The following is a 16778-nucleotide window of genomic DNA, read 5'->3' as shown; positions in this document are numbered from 1 at the left end:
ACTACAGCAATTTAAAAGGGAGGGAAAGACAACGTTATTAGAAATTATGCAAAACCACAGGTAAGAATTCTGAGAATTTGAACAAGAGAGACTACAGTGAGGAGATCAGCTAGAAAAGGCTTAGGGCCAAAGTCAATCGGTCAAAAGTCTTTTGTTCAAGATCACACAGTTCAGGGTAGTTTGCAGTAAAGTTCGTGGCACAGATTCCGGACGAGGTTGTTTGGTAGAAAAATTAATTCAAAGAGAAGAGAAGATCAAGCCCTCGGATTGGAGAAAGATTTCAAACACTTTCACTGTGGCTGAGCGAAACACACAACCAGATTTGCACAGTACCTTAAAACGGAGAGGGGGCTGTAGCTGAGGCAGACGTTCCTGGTAGTTCCTGCAGGTTCACTGTTCTTGAAGCGACTGTTGGACTGATCAGAAGTAGGAAGATTGGAGGGTCCTGTACTACCCAGTGAAGAAACCACCAGCAGCGCCAAACAATGAATAAAAGGTGTGCTCCTTAAAACCCAAGCAGGGTCCAACCTTCCTGGCTATCCAGCCCACTGTAGCTCTGTACAGCGAATTCGACCAGAGGAGGGGTCCTGGCTTGTAGTTTGGGCAAACTGGTTGGTCCCACCAGCTCAAGGGAAGAAGTTTCCTGGAGGATCTTCTCTGTCGTCGGATTTGGAGATTCGGACCTGCAGCAGGGCTTCACCTGGTAGTTCAGTCATTGTAGGGGTCCTCTTCTTCCAGTTCCTCGTTGGTCCTTTTGTTCCAGTGGCAATTCTGCTCTTCCAGTCCCAGAGACCTGCTTTTTATGCAGTTTTCCCGCATTCATAGAGCCTGTCTGTCAATCACACAGCAGGGTGGCTGGCCCGGCAAGGCCAGTCCCCTTGGCCAATCAGACAAGAGTGTGACTTGGGTTACCAAGGGAACCCATGGCAGGGGTCCGAAGATCCCTCCCTCACATCCTGCTTACCTAGACTATCAGGTGCCTTAAGGAGGGCTTCTGTGCAGAAGCCCGTGAAAAGACAGCGAACAAAGGAGTCATCCCCGGTTTGGCGCGCAGAGAAAAACACGAGAAAGACTTTAACAAAAAGAAATGGCGACTAAACCCAGCCGGAACCAAAATAAAACATATATGGTCAAGAGGGTTTTATGTTCGAGGCTAATATAATAGCCTAAAACATTACACGTTATGTAAGAACCACGGTAGAAAGGGTAGGGTAGATACCACTGCTACCAGCCAATTCTTAATGTTAAGGGAGCGAAGCAAGGCTCCAAGAGGCACAGACAAAAAGGGGTAAGAGTTAACCCTTTCCAATGCTCCATGTAAGATGGGGTGTACTGGGTCTGTGGTTTAAATTGACTATATAAAGTTAATGGCAACTTTACCTGTTTCTGGGGGACAGTAGTCAGCCCCAGAAAAATGTAGTCAGTGGGAAGTCTCAAATACAACCCTGTGTCACTGCACTGAAGGTGCTGTGTAACACACAAGAAAAGTGGTGCACATGGAGGAGGTGAGGCTCCAGTGCCCAAGATCACACAGAAAGTAGAAATACACATAGCAAAACACATGTAAGAGTGGGAAGAAAAGCTCACACTCTTACCAGGTGAAAGAAATTAATCCTAGAAATCCAGCAAAGCTGCTGGGGGACTCCTTAGTTAAGGGAAATCAACCATTTATGAGAATTCTCCCTAACACTGAGCACGGCCTGTGGGATATGTCCCCTCTCCCCAAACCAATACCGAACCCACATTGCCTACCTCCACCGGAGACGGCCGACAGACGGTAGTATGCAGCGGGAAGGGGCAATGTCCAACCCAGCACAGCGTCAGGAGGCAGGGGCCCAGAATGAATGCAGTCCTTCAGTAGCCGACCGAGGCACAGCCTGAGGGCTGTACGCCCCACCAATGGTCAGGGCAGGATTGGCAGTTCGGTTCAGGTTGCACGCGTATGATGATGCACCACTGATGAAGTTTGAGCCAGACGGTGGCAGTGTCCCTCGTTGCCAGCGATGCCCGTAGGTGTCGGGGAGCCACGTAGACGGAAAGGGATATAGCAAGCCACCACTCAAGTGACCGCAGACCCAGGGGGAAGAATGGGGAAAGCTCTGTACGCCTCAGCAGAGCTGGGCCAGCCAGGCGAGGCACGCAGCCGGGATGTTGGGCTCCTCCCCCAACAGGCCTATGCCGCCCCACCGCTCAATTCCAGGATGAGCTGCACTGCATGGAGCCGCAGTCCGGGTAGCTTTGGAGAGGACGACCAGCCAGCACCAATCTCGCAGTATCTCTGCCGCGCTCCTCTCCCCAGGGCTGAAAGCCAGCTGACATCTGCAGGCAATTCCAATAAGGCAGCCAAGAGGTTGTCGGTGAAATTCGCGGCACCACCACAGGTTATTTAATGCACAGGATTTTCCCAGATGCAGAGCTCTCTCTCAGACGGCCATACTCATTCAAGTGCAACAGGGCCAGTTTCTACCAGTATTTAGCCTTGCCATACTGTCTCCATTCATATAGTTCACTTTGCGGTGGTCTTATCAATGTCCCACCTCTCTCTCACTCTTTCTTTTTTTTTTTATATATTTTATTGTGGTATAAACCAAACCTGTTTTTTTTCACAAATATAAAAAGAAAATGTTCAAAAGATAAGAAGAGGGAAAAAAATAAAAGGGTTAAAAGAAAAACATATTTCTCCAAATTTCTTATCTTCACTGCTTCTATATAAATAATTAGATGAGCTTTTTAATTTCCAGTGAAACCTAACTGTTGTAGGACTCTAACCACATTTATAGTCAATGCCGTTTCATGACCTGAAGTCATTCTCACTCAAAAGTCTTCTGATGACAACCAGTCACTTGAGCAGACAAAGCGGTCCAGATGTTTCTTTCGTACCTCCCATGTGCCTTCACAAAATCTTAATAAATGTTCCAATGACTGGTCTTTTGGGTCCTGGCATTTTCGACATAAATGCTTGCTCCTTTCACCCCAACCCCATCGAGCAAGGAAAGATCCTGTATGTATCAAACCCAAACAGAGTCTAAGAAAGTTTTGCCTCCCTTTTGCATCCGGGAATTTCATCAAATAGTTAGCTAAGGAACTTTAGTCTCTTGTCCGTTGGGGAAAGTGAGGGTGCCACTATAGAGGATTGCGTGTGGTCAATTGTATTTATCCAATGTGATGATAGTAGCACCCTCTTGATATTCATGGGGTTTGCGGTTAGTGTACCAATGTCACTGTTGCATCTTGCAAGGATTTCTTGGGATACTTTTTTTAGATCATACAGTACCCCCACCGAAACACGGCTCAGATGGACTTTTAGCTCTTCATATAGTGTATTACACCTTGGATTGGTTATCAGATTGAAAAGAGATAGAAGTTTCCAATCTGTCTGAACCCCAAGTGAGGAAAGGCCCAACTCAAAACGCAGGCTGGCCATTGGTAGGCTGTTTGGAAGGCATAGAGCTTTTTTTCCAGCTCTTGGCTTCTATTCACTGCCAATCCATCGACCAAGCCTGTGGTTTTGCTTCTCAGCCATATAGGAGGGCAGGAATGATCTTTGCTCGATAAAAACGGATAGCAGGGAGGAGGGAAAACCTACAGTATTGCTTAATCATTTTTTGCAGTTGGGCCGTCAATTGGGTGCACTTTTGTAGAATCCCTGACCATAGTGTACAGGCTCTAGGTGTGGCAAACAGAGTATAGCCCAAGTAAATGACCTCCTCTAACATGGGTATTCGTTTGCCCCCCACTGCCTAGCAATATTTGCCTTCTCTGACACCTTTCTTTCCAAAAATCACAATTTTCGATTTTTTCGGCTTTACCTTAAGGTCGTTGTCTTTCATATATTGGTGCAAGGCGTTTAAAAGCCTCTGACGGCCCACTGGTGTCTTGTCCAGAAGGACGATGTCGTCAGCATACATTAGCCACTTTATTACCTTTGTGCCTAACTTGGCACTACCCAGTGCTCCGTTCTCCACCTCCTGTCCAAAATCAGCTAAATAGAAGTTAAACAGGAAGGGAGCAACCATGCATCCCTGTCTCACCCCCCGCTGGGCGGGTCTTAGCCCAGGCAACCTAGGTCCACTTGCACCAGCTCCCAAGCTGCAAAGGAAAATAGGCTGGAGGGCTCCTTAAGTAGGGAAAAGAGCGGCAAGCAGGAAGGCACCAGGTAGGGGGTGCCATCGGGAGCAGTCACCATTGGACCAGGCTCATGGTATATGTGTTGATACAAACCCATCTAAGTTGAGTTTTACTTGAACCGTGTTTCCTTCATGGAGGGAGACCAACATGTCAATGAGGTAAGTCGGAGCGCCTCTACCTTTTAGTTTGGACCATAATCTGTCTCGATTCACCAGATCAAAGGCACTTGATGGATCTATGAAAGCACCATATAGTTGTGACGCTTGCCCCCCTTCCTTCCTGTTACAGAGGGTGGAAAGTACTATGCCATTAAGTGAAGTGGAGTGTCCCTTTTCGAAAGCCTGTCTGTTGTTTTGGGAGGACGTTGTTTAAATCCGCCCAAGTTTCCAAGTCTCTCAATGCTAGGCTGGTAAACAGGTTGCTTTCCACATCAAGGAGAGTAATTGGTCTGTAATTTAAGGGGTCACTTCAATCCCCCTTTTTGAATATTGGGACGATGATTCCCGATTTCCACGATGACGGGATCTTTTTGAGCCTCAATATCCCATGAAACTGTGTTTAGAAGGCGGGCCCACCTTTTAGGGTTTCCCTTCAAGACTTGATATATTAAACCACTGGGGCCTGCAGCCCTTGAAGCCTAAGATTTCATTATTAAGGCATGGATATCCTCTTCCGTTGTATCCAAAGACCACTGGCCACCAGAGATGAAAAAAGGAGGCTCCCCCTTTGACTGTGCATACTTCTTTGACAGAAATTCTATCCACTCTGTTTCAGTAACCATGTTTAACAAGGCTCCAGCTTGGTCTAAAGATTGTTGGTTAATTAAAGACCAAAAATTCCGTGAGTTCTTGTTTAGGACGGCCTTAAGCATGGTTTCCCCGTCTTTCTGGGCACGGAACATTCGTTGTTGTTTTGACCATTGTTTGTATTTGCTTTTAATGGACTTTATTTTGGCCTCTCTAATAGATTTAACAGCTTCAGCCCTTCTAATAGCACTTATCGACCACCGCAACTCACGTTTCTGCTGCCATGTGTGTTCGTCAAATGTGTGCTTATAGGTTTTTCTCATTTGACCTACCACAAGAATTTTTTTGGTTGTTTACTGTTATGTGCTCTGTCAACCTCTTTACCATCCTTACATTTTGCCATTTAACTGACATTTCTAGTCGTTTGTGGTCACTTGTGCCTCCTTCTTTTATTCTCATAGTTTTGCATTGGTCGAACATACTAGGAGACATGAACATATAGTCCAAAGTAGATTCTGAAGCTCCCCGGGACCATGTGCTTGCGGGAGGAATGTCTCCTTCCAGTGATCCATTCCCCATTTTTAGGTCCCAATCTTTAAAGAAAGATCTCCAAATGTTTCCATTTGAGGAGATGGCCTTGTATTTCGGTGCTCCTTTCCCTTTACCACTTTCAACACATTGGGAATTTAGGTCCCCTGCCACCAAAACATGTGCATCAAGGTGGATCAATTTTATTTCAGTCAACACACTAGACAAGGCATCCAAAAATATAGCCAGCTTTGAAGACGCCGGATTCCAGTAAAGGTTTACTATTTGTTTCGACCCTTTAGATGTAACAACCACACCTTTTACTGCCAAGTTCCCCTCTTGTTCGTTTGATATTATTGTTGCATCATTAAAGCGAGTGGCATTACAGGCAAGTAGCAGACCACCCTTTGGCCTTCCTTTCCCCGCTGTTGTTGCGGCTTGTGTGGTTATTATGAAGCCCTCTAACTCTGGTGCGTTAACTAACCATGTCTCCTGTAGGAGAATTAGGTCATTCTTACCAAATACCTCTGATCTCATATTGAGGTTTCTAAAGGAACTGGAGCCTTGCGTGTTCCAACTTACCACCCTCATACTCTCCCAACTAAAGACATGTCTCACCCACACCCATTTTCTGGCAGACCTGTGTTATGATCTCCGTCTTTCTTCTCTTTGTTTTGATTTTTTGATGAGTTGGCTAGGTTATTAAGGAACTTATTTGGATCAGCATTATTTGATTTTTTTGCCTTCCTATTTTTGGGTTTCTTTTCTTGTCTGGCGGGCTGTTGAGATTTATGTCTTGCATTTTTGTGTTTCTTTTTTCTCACCCTCCTCCTCCTTTGAGATGTTTCACCTGTACTTTCCTCTACAGGGCTCCCTTCCTCCTCAACAATACTTTGTTTCTGGGAAGAGTCTTCTTCTATGCAGATCACCTCGTCTTGTGTAGCCGCATCCGCCAACTGTGCTAAGCGGCAGAACTCTTCCATCACTGATGAGGAAAGTGGAGTATCATCCCAAGTGGAGGGGGATACTTCTTTAGAGGAATCACCCAGTGGAGGCTGCTCGTACTCCTTGAAATTTCCCTGGGTCTGAATGACGTTTTGTAGCATTACATTAGTTTCTTTTCTTTCCAAACTTATATTCTGGAGCATGGTCTTGATATCAGCTATCTCCGTTTTTTGTGATGCTAAAGGTCCTGCCAATGATGTTATTGATGGTAGAATTGCACTGTTTATGGCGTTGGTAAGTCCCACTATTGAGGACTCAAACAAATCGAAGTCTGTAGATATTTCTAACAGTATTCCAGTGTGTACTTGAATGTATCCCTTTGTTGCCTCGAATACCCTCACCAAAGAATTTAGAACAACGTTCAAAGCTGTTAATGTTATTTCGCTAGCCATGAGTTCCTCTGTTGGTGGTCTTCTCAAAGGGGACTGATCATGTGTGTTTGGCGGAGGGCTCGAAGCCGAATGGTTCCTTAATTCTCTTCTAGAGTTTTCTGTTGCATTCAGAAGAGAGCCAGAATCTGGAACATTATGTGGTAAAATAGCAGACAAATTGCTGCTTTCTGAGAGGTCTAGATTTTCAATTTAAAGGGTGGCATTTCCCATCTATTCTACAGGTTTGGCTTTATGAAACAAAGGGGTTTGTAAACCCTCTGCGCCATCGGGCATATTTCTATGGCCTCTTGACTTAAAATATTGGTGTATAGTCCCCTTGATGTTTGTAGTTGTGAGCGTATAATCCTTTCCTCGTTTAAGCGTAGTTACCAGGGAGGAGACTATATTTCCCAAGTCCTCTCTTCCATTATGAAATGTGGTAACAGGGTTATGAATTTGTACGTGTGTAAACCCTGTCTGACCAGCGGGAATACTTGTTTGCAATTCATGCATGATATCCTCATGCTGTAATAAAACATTATGACTTAGCAAGGTCTCCCCCTCCTGGTCATTATGTGCTTCTACCAATGGGCCACTTCTCAAGTTGTATCTCAGTGACATGATAGTTTCAAAATTGCTCTAGGTAGAATGATATCAGATGTAAGTACCTGACGGGATCAAATAGGTCAAGGCCCCAACAGTCTCCCGTGCTCTCTTCGGTGTGATCAAAATTTAATTTTTTGGCACTTTCAGATCTTTTGCCCTATCTCGGGCGTGTTTCAATGTCTCTTTCCTCACCCCCGCCTTTTTTTATTTACAGGTCATAATATAGTCAATGTACTTTTGGTCGTGTGATATGATAGCAATTGGAACTTACTTGGGTTCTCCAGGAACGCCACCTTTATGTCCAGATATATATCGGTGGCTACCACCCCGACCCAGCCAAACAGCCTAACAGCACCAGCTCTTCTGCCACCAGGCTTTACGCTGCAAGGGTGGCTGCAGTGCTCTTTTGAAGGCCGTAGTCCGATCACGTGATCACGGCACGTGATTTGGTGTAGCCCCACCTCCTGTTGCCAGCAGGAGCCCAATGCTTGCAATGCTGCGCGGAGAGGGAGCGGGCTGGTGAGTTCAAAAAACAAAGTTCAATCCGTGGCTGAGGCACGTTCTCTCCTGCACCTGCTGCTTAGCAATACCTAAGAGCTTTTATTTAACGCTGCTCGGGCGGCTGCAGTGCTCTTTTGAAGGCCGTAGTCCGATCACGTGATCACGGCACTTGATTTGCTGTACCCCCACCTCCCGTTGTCAGCAGGAGCCCAGTGCTCGCAATGCTGCGCGGAGGGGGAGCGGGCTGGTGAGTTCTAAAAACAAAGTTCAATTCGTGGCTGAGGCATGTTCTCTCCTGCACCTGCTGCTTAGCAATACCAAACAGCTTTTATTTAACGCCGCTCGGGTGGCTGCAGTGCTCTTTTGAAGGCCGTAGTCCAATCACGTGATCACGGCACGTGATTTACTGCAGCCCCATCTCCCGTTGTCAGCAGGAGCCCAATGCTTGCAATGCTGCGCGGAGGGGGAGCGGGCTGGTGAGTTCAAAAAACAAAGTTCAATCCGTGGCTGAGGCACGTTCTCTCCTGCACCTGCTGCTTAGCAATACCTAAGAGCTTTTATTTAACGCTGCTCGGGCGGCTGCAGTGCTCTTTTGAAGGCTGTAGTCCGATCACGTGATCACGGCACGTGATTTGCTGTACCCCCACCTCCTGCTGTCAGCAGGAGCCCAGTGCTCGCAATGCCCCGCGGAGGGGGAACTGGCTGGTGAGTTCAAAAAACAAAGTTCAATCCGTGGCTGAGGCACGTTCTCTCCTGCACCTGCTGCTTAGCAATACCAAAGAGCTTTTATTTAACCTAAATCTCACTCTTTCACACGTGTGCCTTTTTCTGCAGGTTCTTACATGGGCACTTTGCCATTTGACTGTCATCAGTGAACAGCTTTGCCCACAAAGTTTTACTCAGCACAGTATTTAATTCGTTTGATTTAGTTTTCTTGTGAAATTTCATTCTTTTCGGTATTTAATATCCTTTGTTTATAATGTGCCTATCTCTTGTTCCCTTCAATTTGCTAAATACCCCTTTCATTGATTGGTCTCCCAGTTCTGAAAAACATCACATGCAACTTGCCTTTTTAATTGCTGTGTGAAGTAAATGCTAGCACAATGGTCTGTTACTTAGTTTCAGCTTGCGTGTCATTTCAAATAATGGGAACTGCTTTACCCATACTCAGCGTTACTTTTCAGCATTTGCGTGCATAGCGGTCTGGGGTTTCGGGGCTCTGAGAAACTTACCAGTCTCTTTGAAGTGGCTGGGTTGCACAGCGAACCTCGAGGCAAACTGCTGCTGCTACTGGCTTCCCCCAGGGGGCTTCAGACTGCCTTTTTGCACACTTCAGTGCATCTGCTGCACAACCTCTGCCACGCGGAGTACAAGCTTCTTGGCCATTCAGGAGATAGGATTCACACATCCAAGGATCCTCATGTCCGGCGCGCTCTGCTCCCGATAGCTCACTCGGTCTGCCACAGCTCTCACGGCTACCACTCTTCCTCTGCTTCAGATTGTTCACACCTGCCACTGAATGTAATTGCCCTCGCTCGGCCCATACACAGGCCTCCCGGATTCTGACTTGTTGCTCCTTTGGTACACTTGCAACCAGTTAACATGATGCAGGTAGAAGCTCCCAATTGAATCTGCCTGACCAATGGCACAGCTTCTGCCATTTGCATGACTTCTTGATGCTTGGGCGGGATGGTGATAGAATGGGGAGGGGAACAATGTTATTGGTAAAAATGTGCTGCCAGGCAGATTGGAGAAATTGCATGCCAGTAAGCATATGCGTGTTCAACAACGTGCAGCGACTTGTTTTCAGGGTGTGCACTGGTTGAGTTACTTGCCGGCTCGTTAGTGTCCGGTGGCAAATGGACCCACGTCAGTGTTACTGTGCGGAGGCAGTTGGAATTTTGGTCAGTGTGTGGTTTGAAGGCCAAGTTTTGGGTGTGAGTGAATAGTTGTGTATTTTAGGGGTGTTACTGCAAGGCAGGTTATGGTGCGATAGATAAAGCTCTCTGCATGTGCTAGTGTAGAAGAGTGTAGTGTTGGCTACACAGCCTGCTTCTACTGGAGTCTGTCCTGATATGTTCTGGTTTCACCATCACCATATTGTGGCCAATGCTGGATTTGACTTTTATGGACTTCATTGATTCACGGTGTGTCACCCTTTCTGAACTCTCATGCTGGATTTCCTTTGCATCTTGTACTCATGGTGGCCCTGAATCATGCTGTTGCCATCTTCATCTTGTATCCTGGCTTGCAACATTATGTGTTACTACTGACTTCTACAATTGTATTCACTCACCCTCTTGCTTCTCCACTCTTTTTACTGCTTACTCTCTGTTCTCTCCTCTCCCCTTTTCCCTTTTCCTATCTCCTCCTCTTACTTTCTTCTATGCACTTACTCTATCAGAATTGTCCCTGGGCCTAGTATGAGAGCAGGGGATATTTCATGAGCAAGGGACCACTTTTTTGATAGGGGCTTGTGGGATGTGGTCAGAACATGGTGAAAGGAACAGTTTCCCAAAAGCAAGCTACCTATTGGTGTCACACACTTAGATTCCAGGTCTAGACAAGGATTTGGCATATATCGAACACGATCTTGTGTTAAAACAAATATCACAAGATGTAACACAAAGGCTAGTAATTTGCAAAAAAAAAATTAAGTTTTATTAATTTTCATAAAATATTGAGACCAATAGGTCCAATTATTAAAAGAGCACAAAAGACAATAGAGATAAATCACAATCCTTTTGAACAACATGAAAACATTCATGTAGAGATGATTATATGAGTCAAACTTGCTTCATCCTGATCCTATATCAAAACATTACTGTTTCTCAAGGTGATGTTAGTAATTCTATAGGTGACTTGTCAACATAAATATTTTCAAGTAAAGCTATTCTGAAGTACCCAATTGGTACAATGTGTGGGCATAGGCCCATCTATATAAAGTGTCGACAGGATGGCTCTGTTTCCAGCCTTATAAGCACAAAGAGCAAGACACTCTTTTCAACATTTGTAGATGACTGTTGTCCATTCAGCAAGTGTAGTGCCAAATAAGGCTTTCATCAGGACACGTTAGAGAGGTGTTTTTGACCCAAACCTCAGAGTCTTCACAATGGGTTGCGAATGTTAACTGGTATATCTCTAAGGACAGACAAACAAATACATTAAAAACTAGCTGTGTTCGGAATATCATTCATACACATGCCTCTTCGGCATTTCTATGACCTGCCCTGTCTTCTATTGATCGTTGTGCACCCAAAAAGAAATCTCTATGTGATTTTTTACGTATAACTATAACAAAATTTGAAATAAGTGGACTATTTCTTGTTTTCTTTATCGCCACTTTTGAAACACCTAAATGTACACAAACATTTCCTATTTTTACATTATTCTACTTATATTAGTCATTTTGTTGTAACAAGATGTTGTTTTATTCATAATACCTTGTTATGTCGCTGAAGTCAAGTATTCTACAAAGGTTATTTTCGAAGTTTTAGAATCCCTCATACATTTCTGTGAAAGCGGAATGTGTCAATGAATAACCTTCCATGACTGAAAGTGAAAACAGAAAGGGGAAAGTGCAAAAAATGCACATGAGATATGATGACACTACCTCACAGGACCCACCTACGCCCTATGGTGGAGGCGTGTATCAGTATTCCTACCTTCCGTGAGCAGTAGAAACGCTGGCGTCAGCGAAAAGTTAGTGAATAGATAGCGGGCGTAGTGCAGAGATGATGTCTTCTGTTTAAAACGCCATTGAGGAAAATACCCCGTGCTGCAAAATAGCGGGGGCACAAAAAAGATAGTGCTGTAAAGCGTTTCTAGTGCGTATTACGATGTAAAAGAACGCTACATGCAGAGAAACTTACTTTTGCGAATAGAGCAGGACTGCTGATTCTCTGCCTCAGACGATCGCGTTGTCTGTATGGTGCATCTCGATGGTCATGTGATAGCTTTTACGCCTTTTTAGAGGTTTAACGTCGGCGTAATGACGCATTGTTTATAGTAGTGGCAGGATGGGATAAAAATACATCCCGGCCATCTTGAAATGACTATTGTGTACAATGTATGCGAATGGAGCGGGACTACTAATTCTCTCACTCAGACGATCGCGTTGTCTGTATGATACGTCTCGATGGTCATGTGATTGCTTTTGCGCCTTTTTAAAGGTTTTAACCCTAACGTCGGCGTACTGACGTATTGTTTATGGTATTAACCGGGTGGGATAAAAATACATCCCGGCCATCTTGAAATGACTGTTGTATAAAAAGTGTGCCACCATTTAGAGGTCAGGATCAGCTGCATGGCCCAATGCTATATGTGACAAGACGGCAAGGTGTAAGTGTCATGGTCAGATACAATACTCTAGAGACTGTTGTAAAAGACCACATATTTGGACTGTTTTTTATAAAGGTCATTTACATTGTTATAACCTTATCGCTGTAATGTCAAAACCTGAAAATGGGGCAAAAGAATTTCACACGATCTTATTTGTGCAAAAAAAGGTTCCATTCGATATACAGATTTAGTCCACTGTTGACCGAATCTTGTTTGTGGATCCATTTTTGTTCAAGTTTACGTAAATTAAGGTCCCTGTCTCCCCCTCGGGGATGCGGATCGAGAGTTTGTAAGACAAACCAAGTCAGATCATTGAAAGAGTGTTTCATTTTGCTATAATGATCTACTAGTGGTTTGTCTTTAATGTTGTTTTTGATACATGAACGATGTTCCCCTATTCTCGTTCTGATGGTACGTTTGGATTTGCCGATGTACATCAGGTTACATGGACAAATAATGCAATAAATTACCCATTTTGTTGCACAGTTGGAAAAGGATTTTAAAGTCCATGTTCCTGTTTTTACTTCAACGCTTTTGACATTTTTAGTGAAGTTGCACATTAGGCATTTTCCACATTTAAAATGGCCTAAAACTGGAGGAAGACTCCATAGTGTTGATTGTGTCGAAGGCGTGGTAAGTTGTCTAGGACACGTATGAACCAATCTATCCCTGATATTTTGTAACCGTTTAAAAGCAAAACGGGGGGGGAGGAATAGAAAAAGCTTCAGTATTTATCATTTTCCAATGTTTGAGAATGGTTCTCCTTAGAGCATTACTGATCGGAGTGAAGGTTGTTACACAGGTGATTTTTTCCAACTGCGTGCGATCTTGTTTGACAAGACAGGCAGCTCTGGGAGTGGTTTTAGCCCTTTTATAAGATCTTCTGATGGTATAAGGCGGATAGCCCCTTCCTTTTAGGTTATTTTTTAGTTTTTCACTATGGAATAGGAAATCTTGTTTTTCAGAACAATTTCGCCTAATCCTCAGAAATTGTCCGAATGGAAGGTTTTCTTTGAGTGAGTGAGGATGAAAGCTTTCGAAATGCAAAAGTGTATTTTTTTGGGTCGGTTTTTTGTACAGACTAGTTCCAATGTTATTATCAGAAGTGCGATATATGAGAAGGTCCAAGAAAGGAATTTCTTTTTTATTGGCTTCCCACGAAAACTGAAGTGATGGTTCGCATTGATTCAGCCAGATATTGAAACTAGTAAGTTCTTGCATCGTACCACGCCAAATCATAAAGATGTCATCGATATAACGGTGCCATGCGTGGATATTTTTGCCAAAAGGATTCGTGTCATTGTATATATGAATATTCTCAAAATGATCCATATATAAATTGGCAAAATCAGGGGCAAAAGTCGCCCCCATGCTTCTACCGTTAAGTTGTTGGTAGAAAGAGTTTTTGTGAATAAAGAAATTTTTCGTAAGGGCAATATGTATGCACTCTGCAATAAATGCTGATGGAGGTTGTTTATCGGTCCGTGTTTCCAACAATTTGAACATCACGTCAATGCATTTCATCTGCGGTATATTAGTATAGAGTGACGTGATGTCAAGAGTGACAAAAACGTCATCTGGTAATATAGTGACGGAGTGCAAGATATTTATCATTGCAGTGGAGTCTTGGATGTACGATTTCATTTTTTTGACAAACGGTCTCAGGAATACGTCTGCATAGATTGACAGAGGTTCTAAAAGTGAACCTATAGCAGAAACTATGTCCAGGGGGACATGTTACGTTCTTGTGTATTTTTGGTAGGCAATAAAAAGCCGGGGTGACTGGATGTTTGTTCACCAAGAAGACTGGGTAATTTTGATTATAGAAACAGCAGAAGAAGAGAGTAAAAAACAACAAGTCGATATTGATACCTTAGAAAAGAAGATCATAGCTGAGTTGGGTATCACTGAGGCTAAATCTACTCTAGAAAAAATTAATATAGAAATGTCCAAATTTCAAACACTAACATTAGACAAAAAAATCTGGAAATTAAAAAAGGACATTGCAAATTACAAGGAGGAAATCACATACCCATACTTAGTCCCCGGCTTTTTTCAACAACACAACTCAAATCTGACTAATTGGAATGGACAGTCACAAATGAGACCTCAAAGAAACACCAAATGGGTTACTTTTCCTAACTCTTCAAATAGTAGTGACTCAGACAGCTCTACAAATATCCCAAATCCAAGTGGTATCACCCAACCCCAAAGAGAACAACAGCAGTTTTTTCAACGGCGGGGAAATCGAGGAAGAAACAGACAATGGGGCAACCACGGGATGCGGACCCGCCAATGGATCCCTCCACCAACATGGTAACCCCGATTTTCAATTTAAGTAAACATATACTACTGCCTGATGAAACAAAACTTTTGTCTAAAGGTCTATCCTTTGTTCCGGCAGCTCGAGCAGACCTGTTTCAAACAGAAATTGAAATGAGAAATTTCTTTCGTGCCGTTAGGTTACGTTTTTTCTTTCATGATAAAAATGATCCGGTTCCAGAGAGTGACAATAAATCGGGAAAGAAACCACCTTCCAACTTCACCCCCTTACAATCTATGGTATCTCCTGAAATTTTGGCCTTTGAAAATAGAATACTAAGAGATATGAAATTTCTCTGTACCAACAAAAATAGACACACATATAATCTCTCAAAGGCAGAACAACTGGCTCTGAAGAATTTGGAATCTAATCCCTCATTTATAGTAAAACCGGCAGATAAAGGCGGAGGCATTGTATTATGGGGATCTGATCTTTATGATTCAGAGGTGAACAGACAACTATCTGATCCAATGGTCTATAAATCTATTCCATCAGACCCTACCATAAAAATTATGGAAGAAATTGTCAATCTTATGACACATGCGGCGAACCAAGGGTGGATAAATGATGATGAAAAACTCTTCTTGGTGAACAAACATCCAGTCACCCCGGCTTTTTATTGCCTACCAAAAATACACAAGAACGTAACATGTCCCCCTGGACGACCCATAGTTTCTGCTATAGGTTCACTTTTAGAACCTCTGTCAATCTATGCAGACGTATTCCTGAGACCGTTTGTCAAAAAAATGAAATCGTACATCCAAGACTCCACTGCAATGATAAATATCTTGCACTCCGTCACTATATTACCAGATGACGTTTTTGTCACTCTTGACATCACGTCACTCTATACTAATATACCGCAGATGAAATGCATTGACGTGATGTTCAAATTGTTGGAAACACGGACCGATAAACAACCTCCGTCAGCATTTATTGCAGAGTGCATACATATTGCCCTTACGAAAAATTTCTTTATTCACAAAAACTCTTTCTACCAACAACTTAACGGTACAAGCATGGGGGCGGCTTTTGCCCCCGATTTGGCCAATTTATATATGGATCATTTTGAGAATATTCATATATACAATGACACAAATCCTTTTGGCAAAAATATCCACGCATGGCACCGTTATATCGATGACATCTTTATGATTTGGCGTGGTACGATGCAAGAACTTACTAGTTTCAATATCTGGCTGAATCAATGCGAACCATCACTTCAGTTTTCGTGGGAAGCCAATAAAAAAGAAATTCCTTTCTTGGACCTTCTCATATATCGCACTTCTGATAATAACATTGGAACTAGTCTGTACAAAAAACCGACCCAAAAAAATACACTTTTGCATTTCGAAAGCTTTCATCCTCACTCACTCAAAGAAAACCTTCCATTCGGACAATTTCTGAGGATTAGGCGAAATTGTTCTGAAAAACAAGATTTCCTATTCCATAGTGAAAAACTAAAAAATAACCTATAAGGAAGGGGCTATCCGCCTTATACCATCAGAAGATCTTATAAAAGGGCTAAAAACACTCCCAGAGCTGCCTGTCTTGTCAAGCAAGATCGCACGCAGTTGGAAAAAATCACCTGTGTAACAACCTTCACTCCGATCAGTAATGCTCTAAGGAGAACCATTCTCAAACATTGGAAAATTATAAATACTGAAGCTTTTTCTATTCCTCCCCCCCGTTTTGCTTTTAAACGGTTACAAAATATCGGGGATAGATTGGTTCATACGTATCCTAGACAACTTACCACGCCTTCGACACAATCAACACTATGGAGTCTTCCTCCAGTTTTAGGCCATTTTAAATGTGGAAAATGCCTAATGTGCAACTTCACTAAAAATGTCAAAAGTGTTGAAGTAAAAACAGGAACATGGACTTTAAAATCCTTTTCCAACTGTGCAACAAAATGGGTAATTTATTGCATTATTTGTCCATGTAACCTGATGTACATCGGCAAATCCAAACGTACCATCAGAACGAGAATAGGGGAACATCGTTCATGTATCAAAAACAACATTAAAGACAAACCACTAGTAGATCATTATAGCAAAATGAAACACTCTTTCAATGATCTGACTTGGTTTGTCTTACAAACTCTCGATCCGCATCCCCGAGGGGGAGACAGGGACCTTAATTTACGTAAACTTGAACAAAAGTGGATCCACAAACAAGATTCGGTCAACAGTGGACTAAATCTGTATATCGAATGGAACCTTTTTT

General features: G+C 43.3%; 1 protein-coding gene across 8 annotated transcripts in view; it reads left to right on the top strand.

The window, feature by feature from the left end:
* Window positions 1-16778, top strand: part of PITPNM3 (PITPNM family member 3) — a 6156742-nt gene that overhangs the window by 707575 nt on the left and 5432389 nt on the right. The window contains exon 1 of one of the 8 annotated variants that reach the window (XM_069615039.1): window positions 7845-7903. The exons of 5 other annotated variants lie outside the window; for them this stretch is intronic. The gene's annotated coding sequence lies outside the window, so the exon portion shown is untranslated. 2 more of the 8 variants (XM_069615044.1, XM_069615038.1) reach the window with 2 other exon arrangements.

The sequence above is a fragment of the Ambystoma mexicanum genome, chromosome 9 (genome assembly GCF_040938575.1).
Source record: "Ambystoma mexicanum isolate Mex_15411 chromosome 9, UKY_AmexF1_1, whole genome shotgun sequence".
NCBI classification, from domain to species: Eukaryota; Metazoa; Chordata; class Amphibia; order Caudata; family Ambystomatidae; genus Ambystoma; species Ambystoma mexicanum.
This window is presented reverse-complemented; position numbering and strand designations above follow the sequence as displayed.